General features: G+C 42.0%; 1 long non-coding RNA gene across 2 annotated transcripts in view; it reads right to left on the bottom strand.

The window, feature by feature from the left end:
• Window positions 1-17,922, bottom strand: part of LOC109551952 (uncharacterized) — a 188,975-nt gene that overhangs the window by 37,463 nt on the left and 133,590 nt on the right. For both annotated transcript variants that reach the window (XR_012332648.1, XR_012332647.1), the window contains 5 exons: window positions 12,961-13,038; window positions 10,880-11,645; window positions 8,271-8,375; window positions 4,745-4,819; window positions 581-671 (listed from right to left, as the gene is read on the bottom strand). This is a non-coding gene — a long non-coding RNA (uncharacterized lncRNA). The remainder of the gene's footprint in view (window positions 1-580; window positions 672-4,744; window positions 4,820-8,270; window positions 8,376-10,879; window positions 11,646-12,960; window positions 13,039-17,922) is intronic.

Here is a 17,922-nt window from a genome sequence, read left to right as displayed (position 1 = left end):
CATATCCATCACAGGTTGTAGGGATTTTAGAAAAACCTTTTCTCCAGTCTATCAAACTCTATTTTCACGTACTTTCCCCAGTTCATATTTCGAAAGTCAAAAAAAGTGGGAAGCCATTGCCTAAAGCCATCCTCACCCACCACCCAAAGATAGCCTTAAAAAAGAAAAAAAAAAATTTACCTATTTTTGTGAATTTCATGCATGTCTCATTGAATTAACATTGGATTATGACATTCTTAGATTATTTGATCCTTGGAATCAAAATATGGAAGTGGCAGAGGAAAAAAAAAAGCTGAAAGCATTTAGCTCTAGGAACTGTCTGATATTAACGGAACTCACTTCTAGTACTGATGCTGTCCTACCGGACGGGGCTAATCTACAAATCCCAGAAGGCTCTCCTTCTCAGATGGAGTAAGGCAGAATGGAATTTATGCAGGTGAATGCGAATTCTTGCTCTGCTATTGATGAGCTCTGTGACCTGGGGCAAAATACGTAAACTCTTGAAGCTTGTCATGGGTACAATCACACAGACTTTATACTAGTAATATCAGTTCTGGGTATGTTATGAGATAACACTTACCAGAAGGTGGTGGGAACACAGTAAATAGTGGATGCAGGAGATGTGTTATCCATCTTTTCCTCCCTCATTCCTGCATTCCTCTGACTCCACCCTGGAAAATCCAATTTGTGGATTACAGGCTAGGCATGAGGGATGGTGAGTAGCTGTGGCAAGCAGTCCTACACGTTCCCCCAAGGGATGCTCTCAGCGAGTGTACCTATCACCCACGCAGCCCTGGGGGAACTAGGCTGCAAGTTGGGGTCTCCAGCCAGGTCCCTGGTGCTGTGCGAGGCCATGGTACTCTAAGATAAGGTGGAGATCCCCAAACGCCTATATCTCTGCCGCAGGCAATCCCATCGAGCTGAATAGCTCCAGCATTCTAATTGGGTGTGGGAGTTTATGTTAATAGATGCTAATATCAGTTTGAAAAATTGAGAGGTATTCTCATAATACCATGTATTTGAACTGTCTCCTAAACATGCATATATGCATTATCTCTTTTGGTCTTTCCAAAAACTCATGAGGCTCGCTGGGCAGGTACAGGTATCTCACCTTAGCAGGTAAAGAAACTGTAGCTAAAAAGTGAAGCATTTTGCTCACGGTTACAAAATTAGTAAGTAGTAGAAGTGAAGCCAAACCCAGAGGGTTCATCTTTATAGAGACATATTGGGTCAAGGGTATCCTCAGTTTTTATATCCATCCATGTCTCTGGGTATCAGCAGTATGACTTATTTTAGTGCCTGGTCATTGTGTCCTGTCATATGCCCCACAGGTTACCCATCCCATCTCACTGCTAAGTGCATTTATTAGTAGCCATGAGATTGTTAAAGAAATGCAAAGGGAAAAAAAAGGAGAAGTAATCACAATTCTTTTAATTCATACTTCATGTTAACACTTGCTACAAATGATACACTCCCAGCTCTGTAGTAGTTTTTGAAGCCAAGATCCTGGATATCCCAGTATATGCTAGGAGAGAATTATATTAACTTATTATTTCATCTAAAATTAAAACAGCAAGTATTCTGATGAACAGGAAGACATCTTCATTAAGAAAAACATGTTAAATATGGAAAAGTATAAAAACGAAATATTCCATAATTCCAAAGTATGTATGTGTGTTTGTGTGTATGTGTGTTTCTGTGCTTTCCTTCTTTTCTCTGCTTATGAAACTTGTGACCCTGGGCTTCCCTGGTGGCGCAGTGGTTGAGAGTCCGCCTGCCGATGCAGGGGACACGGGTTCGTGCCCCGGTCCGGGAAGATCCCACATGCCGCGGAGCGGCTGGGCCCATGAGCCATGGCCACTGAGCCTGCGCGTCCGGAGCCTGTGCTCTGCAACGGCAGAGGCCACAACAGTGAGAGGCCCACGTACCGCAAAAAACAAAACAAAACAAAACTTGTGACCCTGACTCTATTCCACTTACACTCACACTCTGTGGGCAGGAGAATCATAAATCCTACTGTTACCTCCTTTCTACTTACAGAGTGCAGTGTGGGGACACCATGACTAGGAATCTTATCTGGCCAAAGATGCCGAAAAGCTGCTGTTTCAAAATTTCCTCCTGGTCTTTTCGTAAGCATCACTGGGTCCATGCTTTATGATGGTACCCCTTTCTTTAAAAGTAGACAGGTTCTGGGGGACTGCCAGTTCCCCCAAAGAGACCTCCATTTATCAGGCAAAGTTGAGTTTTTACTCGTCACATAAGGGAGAACATCACCTTGAGAGGGTTCTGGTGTATCTCAGAAAGGGGAGGTCAAGGGTGTAGTCAACAGTGTAGGATAGGAAAGTCCTGAAGGGTGTGTTCATGAGTAAACAGTTGTTTGATGAGCAAGAGTGTTTGCCCTGTTGAGTAATCTACTGTCCTGAGAAAGGTGATATTTGCCCAGGTGAGCATTCAATCATCCTGAGCAGAATAAGCTGCTGAGGTTAAATGAGGTTATTTACTGGTTTGCAGCTTTATCTTTCTGGGGAAAAATTTTCTGGAACAAATTATAAAGTCACGTTGGGCCTCAGCTTCAAGTCCTGATCACTGAGCTCTAGAAGTGCAGGTACCTCCATCCACCCTGGAAACCAGAGGATGAACCAAGAGAGGAAAGACTGCTCTCCATCCTCACCGAGCCCTGCTCCCATGATGGGAATGCTCACACAGTGGGCTGCCTTAGAGAATTAATATCTGTATTAATATGAGAGGATGAAGATGTGTTTGAGTGGTGCGTGCGTGTGTGTGTGTGTGTGTGTGTGTGTGTGTGTGTGTGTGTGTGTGAAAGGAGGGGGGTGGAAATCAGGAAGAATCCTCAATTTCTACTTCTCACTGGCAACAATAATTTAATAATCATCAAACTTGGATATTCACCAAACTGGAGGAGGGAGTGTATGGTTTAGCTCCCAGAGGGACATTTGGCAATGTCTGGAGACATTTTTGGCCATCTCAAGGGGGAGAACAGTGTCATTGGCATCTAATGAGGAGAGGACAAGGACGCCGCTCAGCATCTTGCAAAGCACGGGACAGCCCAGCCCCCGCCTGCAACAAAGCACTGTCCAGCCCACGATATCAAGTGTGCAGAGGTTAAGGAACCCTGAATTATAAAAAAATAAAGGTTCAGGGCTTCCCTGGTGGCGCAGTGGTTGAGAGTCCGCCTGCCGATGCAGGGGACGCGGGTTCGTGCCCCAGTCCGGGAAGATCCCACATGCCGTGGAGCGGCTGGGCCTGTGAGCCATGGCCGCTGAGCCTGCGCGTCCAGAGCCTGTGCTCCGCAACGGGAGAGGCCACAACAGTGAGAGGCCTGCGTACAGCAAAAATAATAAATAAATAAATAAATAAAGGTTCACTCAGGACATACGAAGAAGGAGGGCAGAAGCAGGGACCAGGAGACAGGAAAGCAAGGACAGGGAACATGAGGACCCTCTGGAAAGCAGTCAACTTAAAAAGTGGCTTAGAACAATATCGTACATACTGTTAGTAATCCTTTATAATGGTTCAGCATTGTAGTGAAGCACCATTTCTGTTTAACATTCTAATATTATGGGACAATTATCTATCAGAGAGGACGGGGGGTACCCAAACTCACACAGCAATGTAGCATGAGAGCTGGGTCTTGAACTTAGGACATCTAATTGTTTACTCTTCCATACCATGCATTGCGCTCAGCGAGCTCATCCAATTACAGTCTATAAAAATACATTCCAGAAGATCTATTGCATAAATTAACTATTCTCCTTTGAATCCTGGAGATCAGAATCTCCATTTGCCCGTATAATTGGTGTTTTAAACAGCTTCCATAAAACTCCAGTGATCTGTGTAAACTACCCATGATGCAATAGCGGTTTACTTGAGCAAGAGACAGTCAGTCATAAAATAAAAGTATCAATGACATCTTGCTGGTGGCATCAAAACAATAAAATATAATCCTAATGTCACTTGCTTCCTCCAGCCCTTTAAAATCCAGATAAAGTTGACTCAAATCACTAACTTCATGCTCCATGGAAAAGCAAAGCCTGTAAGATTTCTGCAGATTTCCAGGGAGGGATTGCATTCTGACGTCTCCAAATCTGGGTTCCTCATTTTTCAAGTGCTGTTTATTCCACATTGCTACAAACCAGACAAGAAATCCAGCCCTTCCTCAATTCCTACATACACTTTCACACACACGTGTGGCATCTTTCACAAAGAGCTGATAAGTATAGTATACTTACTTGAAGATTTACATAGGAGATAGGAAAGGGGTTACATACCAACAACTTCAAATTGAACATTAAAGATCTTCCTTGTGAAGCTTTCCTCTGGCCACCCTGCCACAAGGGAATTCCCATGGGATGTTTTTCCCAGGGTCACCTGGAAGCGGTAGAGGCACTCCCTCCATGTACTCATAGACCAAGGGACGTGGAGAGCAAAGCACTGGTTTCATTGCAGCCCTAACCTGGCCCCTCAGCCAGCCAACCTGAGCAATGGCGACTCTCAGAACCTGCCAGTGGCTCTGCCTTTACCCCATGTAGTCCTCAGTCACAGACCAGCTCTCTAGTCCCTCCTTCCCCCCACCCCCGGCTCCCTTATATGTCCCTGATTTCTCCTTTTCCTCATTGATACAGAGATAGAGACATATCTCTAAATTCCTCTTAGGTTCCCAAGTTGGACAGCTTAGCCCGTTTTTCTTTTGCTTGAGCTCTTACCAACCCTCTTGGAGTCTTACCTGCCACTCAGAGTGACTTGACATGTGAGCTTTCCAAATAAGAAGAATCCCTTGATAGATGAATTCTGGCACCAGCTATTAAGACAATAAAAAGTTTATTGAGTTAGAAAACAAAAATATACAATACCTCCAAGACATTTTTTTTCACAGAGGAAGATACATAAATATACCTCCCTGAAAAGCTGAGGCCAGGGGTGGAAGAGATCATAAAGTCCTGTCAAATGCCCCATTCAGTAGCTGTCACTCTTTGATCCACCTCCAAGAAGGGCCTGACCAGCCTCTGCCTAATGGAGAGTCATTCTTTGCCAAGGCAATTCTGACCCACTGCACCTGCCATCATTGCACCTGGTTCCATCACAGGATGAGGGACAGGTGATACTTTTTATGGCTCCCACGGCACAGGTGCAAATGTTTTAGCAAAGAATTTGAGAGTCTTCACTCCTTGGAAGCCACCTAAATCTCTAGCCTTCCCTCCCTCTTCTCTCCCCTACACACTCTGGTTTTCATGCCTCTGGCCTTTGTATATGTTGTTTTTCCTGCCTGGAATTCTCTTTGTCATGTTTCTAAACCTGGAAAAGTTCTGTTCATCTCTAAAATCCACTGCAACTTCCCCAGGTAGAGTAGTTCAATTGCTCCTTTGTTTTCCTGGAGGTCTCCTACATATCTTTATTATATAGCACATAGCAGACCATACTGGAATGTTTTGTTAAATCCTCAACCTTCCCCTACTACATAAAAGAAACTTCATCATCTATTTCTCCAGCTTTTGGCACAAGGCCTAGGCCACTGTGCATAATATACATTATTACTGAATTACTGTACTGAATTACTGTACAAAAACTGTATCCCCTCTTTGACAGCCTTCAAATGCATGAAGACAATGACCTTGCCCATCCTATTCATCTCTTCGCCACCGAGACTCCTAGAATCTTTGACTAATCCCTCCTTCACATGGACCCTGGCTCCCCCTCCATCTTTGTCCCGCTCCCTTGTATACACTCCCATTTCCCAAGGTCACTCTGACAACTGGGACACAATGTCATACTTTCAGGAGAGCCCTGCAGGTTCTCAAGAACTGGCACCTGGAGGAAGAAGTGCTCATGTAAATATTCAGGACTGCACTCCCCTACAAGAGCAGGGATAGGGGTCCTCAGATCAGGCAGGGCCAGGCTCCTAGACCTGCCTCAACATTAGACGGGGCCCTTGGGTACATTTGCCACACACCTGGCCAACTCCAGAGTCCTCACAGCTCTGAGCTCTGTCCTGTGCACTCTACTTGCACAACTGCCAACTTCCAGATTTTTTTCTGCATAGCTGGAAGGATATTTACATTTTTTAAATAAAATGTTGTCATCTCACACATGTCATTTTGTAAACTGTTTTTCCATGCAAAAATCATGCTGTGCACAAGTACCTTTCCAGGTTATTAAAGACACATCTAACATAGGGATTCTTAACATAATGTTCCATGGACTGACTTTAGGAAAATTGAGACTTCTAAAATTGAAAGTTGACGTTTATGTGTATGTGCATATATGGCTTTTTATGGGGAGAAGATCTACGGTTCTTGGAGACTCAAAAGCGTCCATGAGCCAAAAATTAAGAGCAACCCATCATCACTTTTATTGGACACACAATATTCCACTATACGACTGTGCCACGCTTTATTTTAAAAATCCCCTCTTGTTGGACATCTAGGCTGTTTCCACTGCATTGACACTACAAGGAATTCTTCTCTGGCTCTTCCTGTGGGTACAGGTGCTCATTCATTCATTCCTTCAGATGAATCCCAAGAAGAGAATTGTTTGCCTAAAGGACATGAACCTTTTGAAGGCAATTCTCTGGTTCTTATTTGATTCCTATTTGAAGGTTCTAGCTCTTGGTTTTTCAAGTCCAACTCTGGACCATCTCAAGCTCTGCTCTGAAGCTCCCCCCCACTGCAGCCTCATCTCAAGTCTGCCTTCATCCAGCCACCCTTCGCTCCAGTCAAGTGACTTCATGGCGAGCTCCTCTGGCTTCTCTCAGCTACAGGCAGCCTCCTTGAATGGATCTGAGACAGACCACTGGACTCAGTCTCAACAGACTTTTGCTCAAGCTACATCTCTGTCACATACTATCTGTGTCATCTTTGCCAATTCACTCAACTCCTCTGACTGGAGATGATCATTTTTGCCCTAAGAATAAGTGTCTCATTTTACAAGTGAAAAATGTGACCCTGACATGATGTGACTTATTCAAATAATGACCTTCTTTGCACTCCAGGCTCTAGAAGGACACGTGAAGATTTAGAAACCGAGGCATCCCTTGGAATTTCCTTATGAACTATCTTGGCATTTCCCTACTTTCCACCAGAGGCGTAATGAAAAGCTTCAAATTTCCAAAGAGGCATTTAATGATGTGAAATTAACTATGTGAGTCACAAAGCAATTCAATTCTGGATTAACTGATTGACAGATTATTTCAAACCTTCTCAAAAAGGGGCGGGGGAGGGGAAGACTAATCGTTTTCAAACTGAAACCTGAAACCTTTAGGGAAAAATCTCCATGTGCTCTCTTCCACCTTCTTCTCCACAGTGAGTTATGTCTGCCAAAGCACTAGGTGAAAACTATGGGGTGAGCCCTGAGCCACAGGAACGCATCTGCAGAGACAGGTAGCTGGGGAGACAGAGAAGAAGTTCTGAGTCTCGAGGCAGAGCTTCACTCGTAATGGCAAAGCTCTAGCCTCACAGCCTGGTGTCCTCTAAACAACCCTACGTGTCCCAACATGACAACGGTATTACCTGCTTTAGGACTGCACTAGATAGATAGAGTATAGGTTTGGCTGGTGTAACATAGACTCAAATTGGCAATGGTACAAGCAAGGGTATGTGTTAGTTCTCTTTCCAGGGCTGGGATGGTGCCTCCATGATTATCAGGGCAGCAGATCACAGCATCCGCTGGAGTCCACTGCCTGTGCTGCTTGGACCCACTTCTTCATATTAGTTCTGGAACCATTCCTTCAGGATTCTAAAAGGTTTATAGGGAAACTACAGCCCCGACCATACTGCTATTTGTCTTGGGGCTTTAAGTCAGTCATCATTCACTGCTCCGCTATGCATTCTAGATTTTCCCTCACCCTCAGCTAGAAGTTAATGGCATGACCCATTCACCCATTCATCCTGGAAGAGTCTGAGGCCATGGTCACCTGCCCTCCTTAGACTGTGACTGCTGCATTTGTCCATTTACTATCAAGATGGGGTAGAAGAGGGCTTCCCTGGTGGCGCAGTGGTTGAGAGTCCGCCTGCCGATGCAGGGGACACGGGTTCGTGCCCCAGTCCGGGAGGATCCCACATGCCGCGGAGCAGCTGGGCCCGTGAGCCATGGCCGCTGAGCCTGCGCGTCCGGAGCCTGTGCTCCGCAACGGGAGAGGCCACAACGGTGAGAGGCCCGCATACCACAAAAAAAAAAAAAAAAAAAAAAAGATGGGGTAGAAGAACACCAGCAGAATGCCAAAGTGGATCACCTGGAGGCCAAACATTACTTCTTACCGTTACTGAGCACTTTCTCCTCCTTATCAGAAATAATTATCTTCATCAGGATGGTGACTCCTCTTCTTGCATGATGTTCCCCTGGGACAAGGAGCCCAAAGCTCCCTGGAAACAGTAATAAACTATATTTCAATGGTCTCTCTCCATGTTCCCTTGAAAGTATTCCCTTTTGTTAACCAAGACCTCCAAACACTCAGTGTTCAGATTTTCCATAACGGATGCATAAATTCTCCAAGTGAGGATACTCTCACTGCTACCTCCCTTGGTTACCAGTCCATATATTCTACCTTTTGAGGGCACAGTGACATACAAAGATCATTGATTTAGAATATACACTGCAGCCTGGAAGATGACACATCATTCTAACACTAGTGCCTCAGCTGTGTCTTCAACAAGCCATTCCATCACTCTATTCGGTTGGCAATTTCTGGATGAGTGGAATGTGATATGATAAGTGAATCTCCAAAGCCTCTTTAACTGTAAAGTGGGTCCCCCCTCCCCCAGTCTGACACACTGTTACATGGGATCCACTGGCAGTGAATGGTACAGTCTTAAAGCTCCCAGACAGTGATACCAGGTGAGGCCCGGCAGGCAAGAAAGGCAAAGCCACACCTGACCTATGTACCTATTCCTGTCAAAAGGAATCGCTGCCCCTTCAAAGTGAATCTTCCTAGGGTTTATCTCCTGCCCCCTAGGAAGAGTGTGTATGTGTGGTTAACACCTCTAACGTACTTGACAGTTCTTACATATGTGGTCCAATTATCACGACATCATGAATATAAGTGTGATATTCTTCCTGATGTTCAGACTTCCTCGGAATATATTATGACAGAGGGAAAGAGAGCTAAGATAGCCCTGGGGCATGACTAATGTATACTATTGTATGTTCTAAGTGAATACAAACTGTATCTCACTCCCTTTTCTGATAGGGATGGAAAGAACACATTTGTCATACAAGTGGCCACATTCCATGTATCTAAGACCCTGTTAATGACCCTATTAAAGGCACCACATCTTGTATAACAGCTGCAAGTAGAGTTCCATCTAGGCTGAGTTTGCAGTAGACTCGATCATCCTCCAGGAACCATCTGACCTTTGTAGGGGCCACACTGATGAATTAATGGAGATAAGGACAACCAACCCTATGTCCTAGGTCTTTAAGGTGACACTGATCTCTGTCACTTCCCACAGCATGCAATATTGTGTTGACAATACAAGGGAAACTAGAAAACATTTTGAATGGAACGACCATAGTACAACATATGAAAATTTGTAAGAAACAGATGACACAGTGCTTAGAGGTGAAAGATTACACCATTAATTTTCAATCCTTTTAATTTTCTAATGTAAGTATGTAAAGGCAAAATGTCCCTCTATGTTCCAGTTCAAATGCTGTCTAGTTTACTTCGTATTATCTTTTTGGACCTATGGATTATTTAGAAGTATGTTGTTTAATTTCCAAATATTCAGGAATTACCATTTTGTTACTGATTTCTAATTTAGTTCTGCTATTGTCAAATAATATACTCTGCATGATTTCCGTACTTTTAAATTTACTGAGAACTGTCTCATGGTTCAGCACACAGTCAAGTCTATCTTGGTGGATGTGCCATGAGTTCTGAACAGAATGAGTATTCTGCTCTCGTGGGTAGAGTGTTTGATAAATGTCATTCAGGTCAATTTTGTTGATGTGTTCAATTCTTCTATACCTTTAGTAATTTTCTGTCTAATTTCATAGGAAGAGCATGAAGAGCTCTTTGCAGGAAGAGCAATGTTAAAGTCTCCAAATATAATTGTGGATTTACCTAATTCTTCTTTCTGCTCTGTCCATTTTTGAGTCATGTATTTTAAAGCTCTCTTAATTGGGTAGTTTAGGATTATGTCTTCTTGATGAATTACCCTCATGTTCCTATAAAACGTCCCTCGTTAGTCTTGATAATATTCTTTGTTTTGAATTCTACTTTGTCTGGTATTAATATAGCCAATTCTTCTTTCTTATGATTAGTATGTGCACATTACATCTTTTTTCAATACTTTGAATTCTAACTTATCCGTGTCTTTGTGTTTAAAGTGATTTCCTTATAAGCAGCACACAGTCGGTCTTGCATTTTTATCCAGTCTGGACTGATTTCTGCCTTTTAATGGGAAGTTTACCATTTATATTCAATATAATTAATAATATAATTAGGTAAATTTACCTTCTTGTTATTTGTTTTGGATTTGGCCCAAATGTTCTTTGTTCCCTCTTTTCTTTTTCCCTGTCTTCTTTTGGATTAATTGAATATTTTTTATCTTTCTAGTTTAATTCCACTATTGGGTTATAAGCAATACTTCTTTGTTTATTTGTTTGTTCACTAGGGTTCACAATATGCGTCTCTAACTTATCACAATCTACCTTCAATTAATATTATACTACTTCACATATAAATTAAAAACCTTGTAATAGTATACTTCCATTCACCTCCTCATGTACTTTGATAAATTTTATCATAAAATTTATTCTCACATAGATTAAAATCCACAATATATTGGTTTGATTTTGCTTTCAGTAATCAATCATTTTTACAGAAACGTAATATACTTAAATTTAAAAATTATGTTACATTTACCATTTCTGGAGCTTTTCATTTCTCCCTATAGATCCAAATTTTCATCATTTATTTTCCTTCCATGTGAAGAACTTCTTCTTTAACATTTCTTGTAATCCAGGTCTGCTAGCCAAAAATTCTCTTTTTTTTTTTCTGAAAAAGTCTTTGTTCTCTTTTCAATATTGAAGAATATTTTCGTCAGATATATAAATCTAGTTTTACAGTTTCTTTTTTCTTTCAGCATCTTGAAGACGTTTTTCTATTCTTCTGGCATGCATGGTCTTTTTTCTTTTTTAAATTTATTTTTGGCTGCATTGTGTCTTCGTGGTTTGGTCTTAGTTGCTGCGTGGGCTTTCTTCAGTTGCCGCCAGCGGGGGCTACTCTTCATTGTCGTGTGTGGGCTTCTCATTGCGGTGGCTTCTCTTGCTGCAGAGGTTGGGCTCTAGGCGCGCGCGCTTCAGTAGTTGTGGCACGCAGGCTCAGTAGTTGTGGCGCACGGGCTTAGCTGCTCCGCGGGATCTTCCCGGACCAGGGATCAAACCCATGTCCCCTGCATTGGCAGGCAGATTCTCAACCGCTGCGCCACCAGGGAAGTCCCTGGCATGCATAGTCTTTGATGAGAAATTGGATTAATACATTTATTCCTCTATACATAATTTTTTTCTGGCTGTTTTTAAGATTTTTCTCTTCATCTCTTGTTTCCAGAAATTTAATTAATTTAATTAATACGCGTTTTGTGTGTTTTCTCTGTGCTTTTCCAGCTTGAGATTTGATGAACTTCTTGGATCTGTGGATTTATATTTTTTAATCAAATTTGTAAAATTCCTTGTCATTATCCTTCAAATGTTTCTGTATACATATGAATTTAATATATGACAAATGTGTTTTTTAAGTCAGTGGCAAACATACATCCTATGAAATAAATGGTTTGGAACCTTTATTTTTTTCCTCTACTTCACTCCATTCACAAAAATAAATTGCTTTTATATTAACAACCTCACGTAAAGAACAGAAATATAAAAGTTTTCGTGAAAATAAAAGGATTAGTTTAAGAACTTAGTGTAAAATATCCAAGTTATTGCCCTAGCAAAACCTGTATGTAGTTATACAAAAATTACTGGCCCTGATTACACTTAACTATTGGCCAGCTGGGCAGGCACCCCCCAGCCATCCCCCAAATCAGATCTGCCATATGTGATTGTGTGGTTTATGACAACCGTGTTCCAAATATTTTTTTTATCAGCTGTTCTTTGAAATAAAAATGATGAAAATCATGTGTTTCTTTTAAAAAAATGTTCCCTTGTATCTGGTTCAACTGCAACATATAGTAAAACAATAACAATAATGTTTTAAACAAAATAGAAATCTATTTCTCTCTCATGTTAACATAGCAGTTCAAGGTTTATCCAGAGGCTTGAATATCATCAGGTACGCAGACTCCATCCCTCTTACTGCTTTGTGACTTCCAGCTTGTGATCCAAGCTCCATATATCTTACCCATTTATCTATTTTATTTTAGCCAGCCAGGAGGAGAAACAGAGGAGAAAATCATGCCCCTCCCTTTAAAAATATTTCCTGAAAAAATGTCAACACTAATTCCATTTATACCCTACGGTCAGAATTTAATAACATGGCCATGTCTAACTACAAGGAAGTCTGGGGAATGAGGTTTTGTCCCGGGCTACGGTTTCCAGGTAATTTTCAGGTGCTGCATTACTGAAGGAGAAGGTGGAGGACAGATATTAGGGGACAAATAGCCTTTCTGTATTGCTCATTCTTTCCTTCAACAAAACCGTCTGGCCACCCATATATAAGGCACTAGTAACAGACTCTAAGAATGAACTTACATATAGTCCCTCCCACATGTAACTAAGAACATGTATCTTTTATTCCCTGCCTACAGCCTATTTTCAACCAGTTTTGTGTGTAATTATATTTTGCTGGTTTAGTTCCTACGAATCACCATTACTAAGCTCCACACAGAACTCAGCACTACATTACGCACCATGAGAGATCCTTGAGTGTTAGAACGAAAGAAAACTTCAGAGATCATTTAATCCTTTGTGGTTAAGAAAACTGAGGTCCAGAGAGAAGGGACTTACCCAAGATGCCTGCTTCAATCTCTCTGCTGGCAGGGACTCAGATATCTATCTCCAATCACCACACAGTTGGTCAGGACTCTGCAATTCAAGAAGTAAAAGCTGAGCTTCCCTCAGGATTCCCCTGCTGTGTGAGTCACAGAGAAAAACCCCTGGGGACAGCCAGCAATTAGCAAAGCTGCTGCTCTAAGAAAGCAGCTTGCTAGGCACTTGAACTTCTCACTATTAAATGGGAATTGATCCCACCTAGACTGCTAAAATATCTTTCACACCAGCATCTGTACCTGGAAAGAAACCAGTTAGCGGAACGTGCTGGATTTAACACCACAATCCAACACCAGCTGTGTGTCCTTGAGCACATTGCTTAACCCCACTGAGTTTCAAATTTCTTACCTCTAACTTGGAGGTGATCATCCCTATACTATTGTACTAAAAAGATCTAGTGAAATACCATAGATAATACCTTGAGCACAATACCCGGTATTTGATAAATGTAACTTTGATTCAATTACATTCATGTATCATTGCTTCCAGGAAGAACTTCCTTTACCAAAACCATTTTGGATGAGTCACTACCTCAAATCCTTCAATGGCTCCCAATCACTTACAGAAGAAAGTCCAAACCCCCAGCCTGATGTTCAAAGTCTTTTCTTAAAAAAGGGAAGCTTTGATAAATCCAAGATGGAGCTAAAACATAAGTCAACTGACTCTTGTTCTAATAATCCCTGAACAAATAACTATAGTAAGATGTAGAAGGTTCTACAAGAGAGATTAATATAGAGCCCTGGGGTGGAAGGGAGGACCATTTGTCAAAATAATGCTTACATCTTCTCAGCCATTCCCGTCCAGGGATTGGAACACATCCTAAAAGAATAACTGTAGTCATTTCTAGGTGGCAGAGTTGTGGGTAGTTTTTAATAATTTTGTTATCAGTTTGAGTATTTTACATCAGCAGCAAAACATTTTTCATCGGTGTAATAAAAGTAATAATGATAGTAATATATGGTGCCTATAACTGAAGGAAGTAATGAAGGGGGAAGTCTGTGAATGAAGTCCGATATTAGGACATTTAACGACAAGATAACCCCAGTAGTCCCTGGGGTCATAAGAAAGTACATGTCACACAAAGGATCACTGCCAGTTTATTCTATCTCAAGTCCCAAGGTCATTTTTCTCTTTCTGAGACTCTATGGCTACATCTTGAGGCTAGACTTGCAATTGAAGGGCACTCCTCAGCTCTAAGATAAGCGGCGAACAAGAGATTCAGATCTAAAATATAACAGAAAATCATGCAAATCAATAAGAAACAGAAAGCCGCCCCAATAGAAATATGGTAACAGGATACAAACAGTCAACTTCAGAAGAGGAAGCCTCAAAAGCTAACAAGCTTTAAAGAGATGTGCAAAATCATCAGCAATTAGAGAAATGCAAATGACATTTTGAACCTAGGAAAAATTATAAGCATTTTGCACTGGCAAAAACAATAAAAAAAAGGAAAAATTATAAGCATTTTGCACTAGCAAAAACAATAAAAAAAAGGAAAAAAATACTGTGCCATAAACTTGGTTGGTGAGGTTGTGGAGAAATTGGAACCCTATACATTGTTGGTGGGAATGCAAAATGGTGCAGCCGCTATGAAAAACAAGATGGAGGTTCCTCAAAAAATTAAAAATATAGTTACCATAGGATCCAGGAATCCCACTTCCGGGTATATATCCAAAAGAACCGAAATCAGAATCTTGAAGAAATACCTGCACTCCCATGTTCAATACAACACTATTCACAATAACTAAGGTATGGAAACAACCTGAAAGTCCATTGACACATGAATAGATAAAGAAAACATGGTATATACATACAATAGAATATTATTCAGCCTTAAAAAAGAAGGAAATCCTGCCATATATGACAACATGGATGAAGCTGGAGGACATTATGCTAAATGACATAAGCCAGCCACAGAAGAACAAATACTGCATGATCCTACTTATATGAGGTACCTAAAATAGTCAAACTCAGGGAAGTCCCTGGTGGCCCAGTGGTTAGGACTCCACGCTTTCACTGTCAAGGGTGTGGGTTCAATACCTGGTCGGTGAACTAAGATCTCACAAGTCACGCAGTGTGGCCAAAAAAGAAAAAGTCCAACTCACAGAAGCAGAGAATAGAATGACGGTTGCCAGAGGCTAGGGAGAGTGGAAAACGGGGAGTTGCTCAATGGGGATAAAGTTCAGTTATGCAAGATGAGTATGTTCTGGAGCTCTGCTGTACAGCACAGTGCCTGTGATCAACAATACAGTATTGTATATTTAAAGATTTGTTAGGAAGGTAGGACCCATGTTAACTGTTCTTACAAAACAATCAATAATAGTAATAATTACCCAAAGAGGCTCAAGGAAACTTTTGCAGGTGAAAGAAAAACAAAACACAAAACCGAACTAGTAGTGATGTGGGAACTAATGGCCCAGTGGGAGGACATCCTGGAAGGCAAACTAGCAACACTTACCCCACTCCTTACTCTATGTGTAGATTGTTGGGTATATATCTGCACATACCCGACAATCTCCCTCTAGGGTGTAAAGCACAAGCAATTCTCACAAAGCTTCATCAGAGGACACACCTGGAGATGGTTATCGTTGTATTTCTTTCTTGGAGCAAATGGGAAGATGGAGTGGAAAATAATTCTGATGCTCATTCCTGGGAAAATGAGTAGGTAAAAGTAGGTAGAAACACAGCATAAAATACTATGAAGGGCTTCCCTGGTGGCGCAGTGGTTGAGAATCTGCCTGCCAATGCAGGGGACACGGGTTCGAGCCCTCGTCTGGGAAGATCCCACATGCCGCGGAGCAACTAGGCCCGTGAGCCACAACTACTGAGCCTGCGCATCTGGAGCCTGTGCCCCGCAACAAGAGAGGCCACGACAGTGAAAGGCCCGCACACCGCGATGAAGAGAGGCCCCCACTTGCCGCAACTAGAGAAAGCCCTCGCACAGAAACGAAGACCCAACACAGCCAAAAACAAATAAATAAATAAATAAGTTTATTAAAAAAAGAAAACAACCTTCCTTTCAAAAAAAAACCCATGAAATATCAGACAAGAGTTCACAGGAATGGTTTAGGTTATTGTTATAGCAACACTGATGGATCTTAAAAACATTGCCCTTGATGAGAAGAAAGGGAAAACCAGAATGGATACATTTATGAAGATTCAAAATACATGCATATAAAATAATATGCATTTTGAGAGAACTCATGCAAACAGAGAGAGAGACATAAATCCAATAGCATCTGTTTGGCCTCTCCTCCTCCCGCGCTCCCTGTGTGTCTACACTTTCCATGCCAACAATACTGAACTGCCTGTAGTTCCACGAACTCAGCATGCTGTTTCACTATTGTCTGCCTCTATACACGCTGTTCCTTCCCCCAACCCTCCTGTCTGGTTCACTGACGGATGGGCACACTGAATCTTACTCACTACTGAATCATTGGAGCTTACAGCTTGCTATTTGGCACAGAATAGCTGCTCAGTAAATATTGTTCACTTAAACTCAGTTTAGACAGCTTCAGCAGGCCTCCCCTGCACCACAAGCCCCCTCCTCTCCTTTCCCAATCTTTTTGTGTAACAGCTACCTGTTGTTGAGTACCTTCTAAATCCCAACACCATACTAATATGTGGAAGGCACATGCGTGAAGGTCAAGATTCGGGGAGCTCAGTATGGAAAGAAGACTGGGGTATAAAGTTCCATGTGTTCATTCTCATTTAATTCCCACCACCACACATTTTCTGTAAGATAATCCTTACCACTGTACCTGGCATCCACTAGTCCAGAGCCCCTCTGGTTCATTCCCATAAAGAGTAAACTTCCAGCCATATACCAGGGCATAGGAGAAGATGACACCTCATGCAGTTGCTTGGGGCGATCTAAAGGACCCTTTGCTTTTACAGATTTTCAACCAGTCCTCCTCTTGGAAGGCCCAACTTTGCCCTGTTCAGAAGTTCCAGAATCCAGAACCTATCTAAGTCTCTAGGCTATAAATTTCTTTGCTCTCTTTGTTCTCCAGAACTTCTCAGGTCTGCTAATACCAATTGGACCAGTTGTCCATCTGCTTTCCAGCTTTCAGTATCCTTATCATCCCTTCTTCCCTTCTTTTTGTCCTTGAGTTTATGCCATGCATTATGCTAAATTTCAGTTACTGTCATTTTATTGGTGTTTTGGGAGAGAACAGGGATAAATGAGTATGTTCAATTTATCATCTTTAACCGAAGGCTGCCCATTCTCAGACAATTTAAATAGTTAAAAATGTTTTACTTAGTTTGAGGCAAAACAGGCAACTTGGTAAGATCCGTCTCGCATTCTTGTTTTGACACAGTAAATCTTCAGATGTTAGAGAACACCTTCATTTCCCCTTTACGCTTTGATTCCTCTCTTCTCCAGGATAAAGACACACCCCCCTCCGGTATTCATTAAAATTATTTTATTTGTGTGTAATAGAAACTACACCCAGCAAACATACAGGAAAGGTTGAGGGGAGATGGGTGCACTGGAAGGAAGAACACCGAGCTAGCTCACAGTTGCCTATGCCATAGATCATTGGTTTTCAGCGTGCGCTCCCAGAGCAGCAGCATACTTGCGAACTTTCTGAATTGCAAATTCTCACGCCCCACCCTAGACCTACTGGACCAAAAAGTCTGGGGCTGGCACCTAGCAATCCATATGTTAACAAGGAGATTCTGATGCACACTCAAGTCTGGAAGCAACTGCCTTAGGATCAGCTATGGCCAAGGACACAGGGACCTCAAGAACAAATCTGGCCACTGTGTTACCTGAGAAACAGCAATTATAAACTGGAGAGCCACTCATTTGATACGAATTACACTCCAACCTCCCAGTAATTAATAGTACTCCTACGGAAGAGACAGTTAACTTCCAGACGGTCGGTGTTGAAAACGACTCCCAGGACTTCCCTG

This window comes from Tursiops truncatus, chromosome 6 (genome assembly GCF_011762595.2).
Source record: "Tursiops truncatus isolate mTurTru1 chromosome 6, mTurTru1.mat.Y, whole genome shotgun sequence".
NCBI lineage: Eukaryota > Metazoa > Chordata > Mammalia > Artiodactyla > Delphinidae > Tursiops > Tursiops truncatus.
Note: the sequence above shows the minus strand (reverse complement) of the source record. Positions and strands in the feature narration are given on the sequence as shown.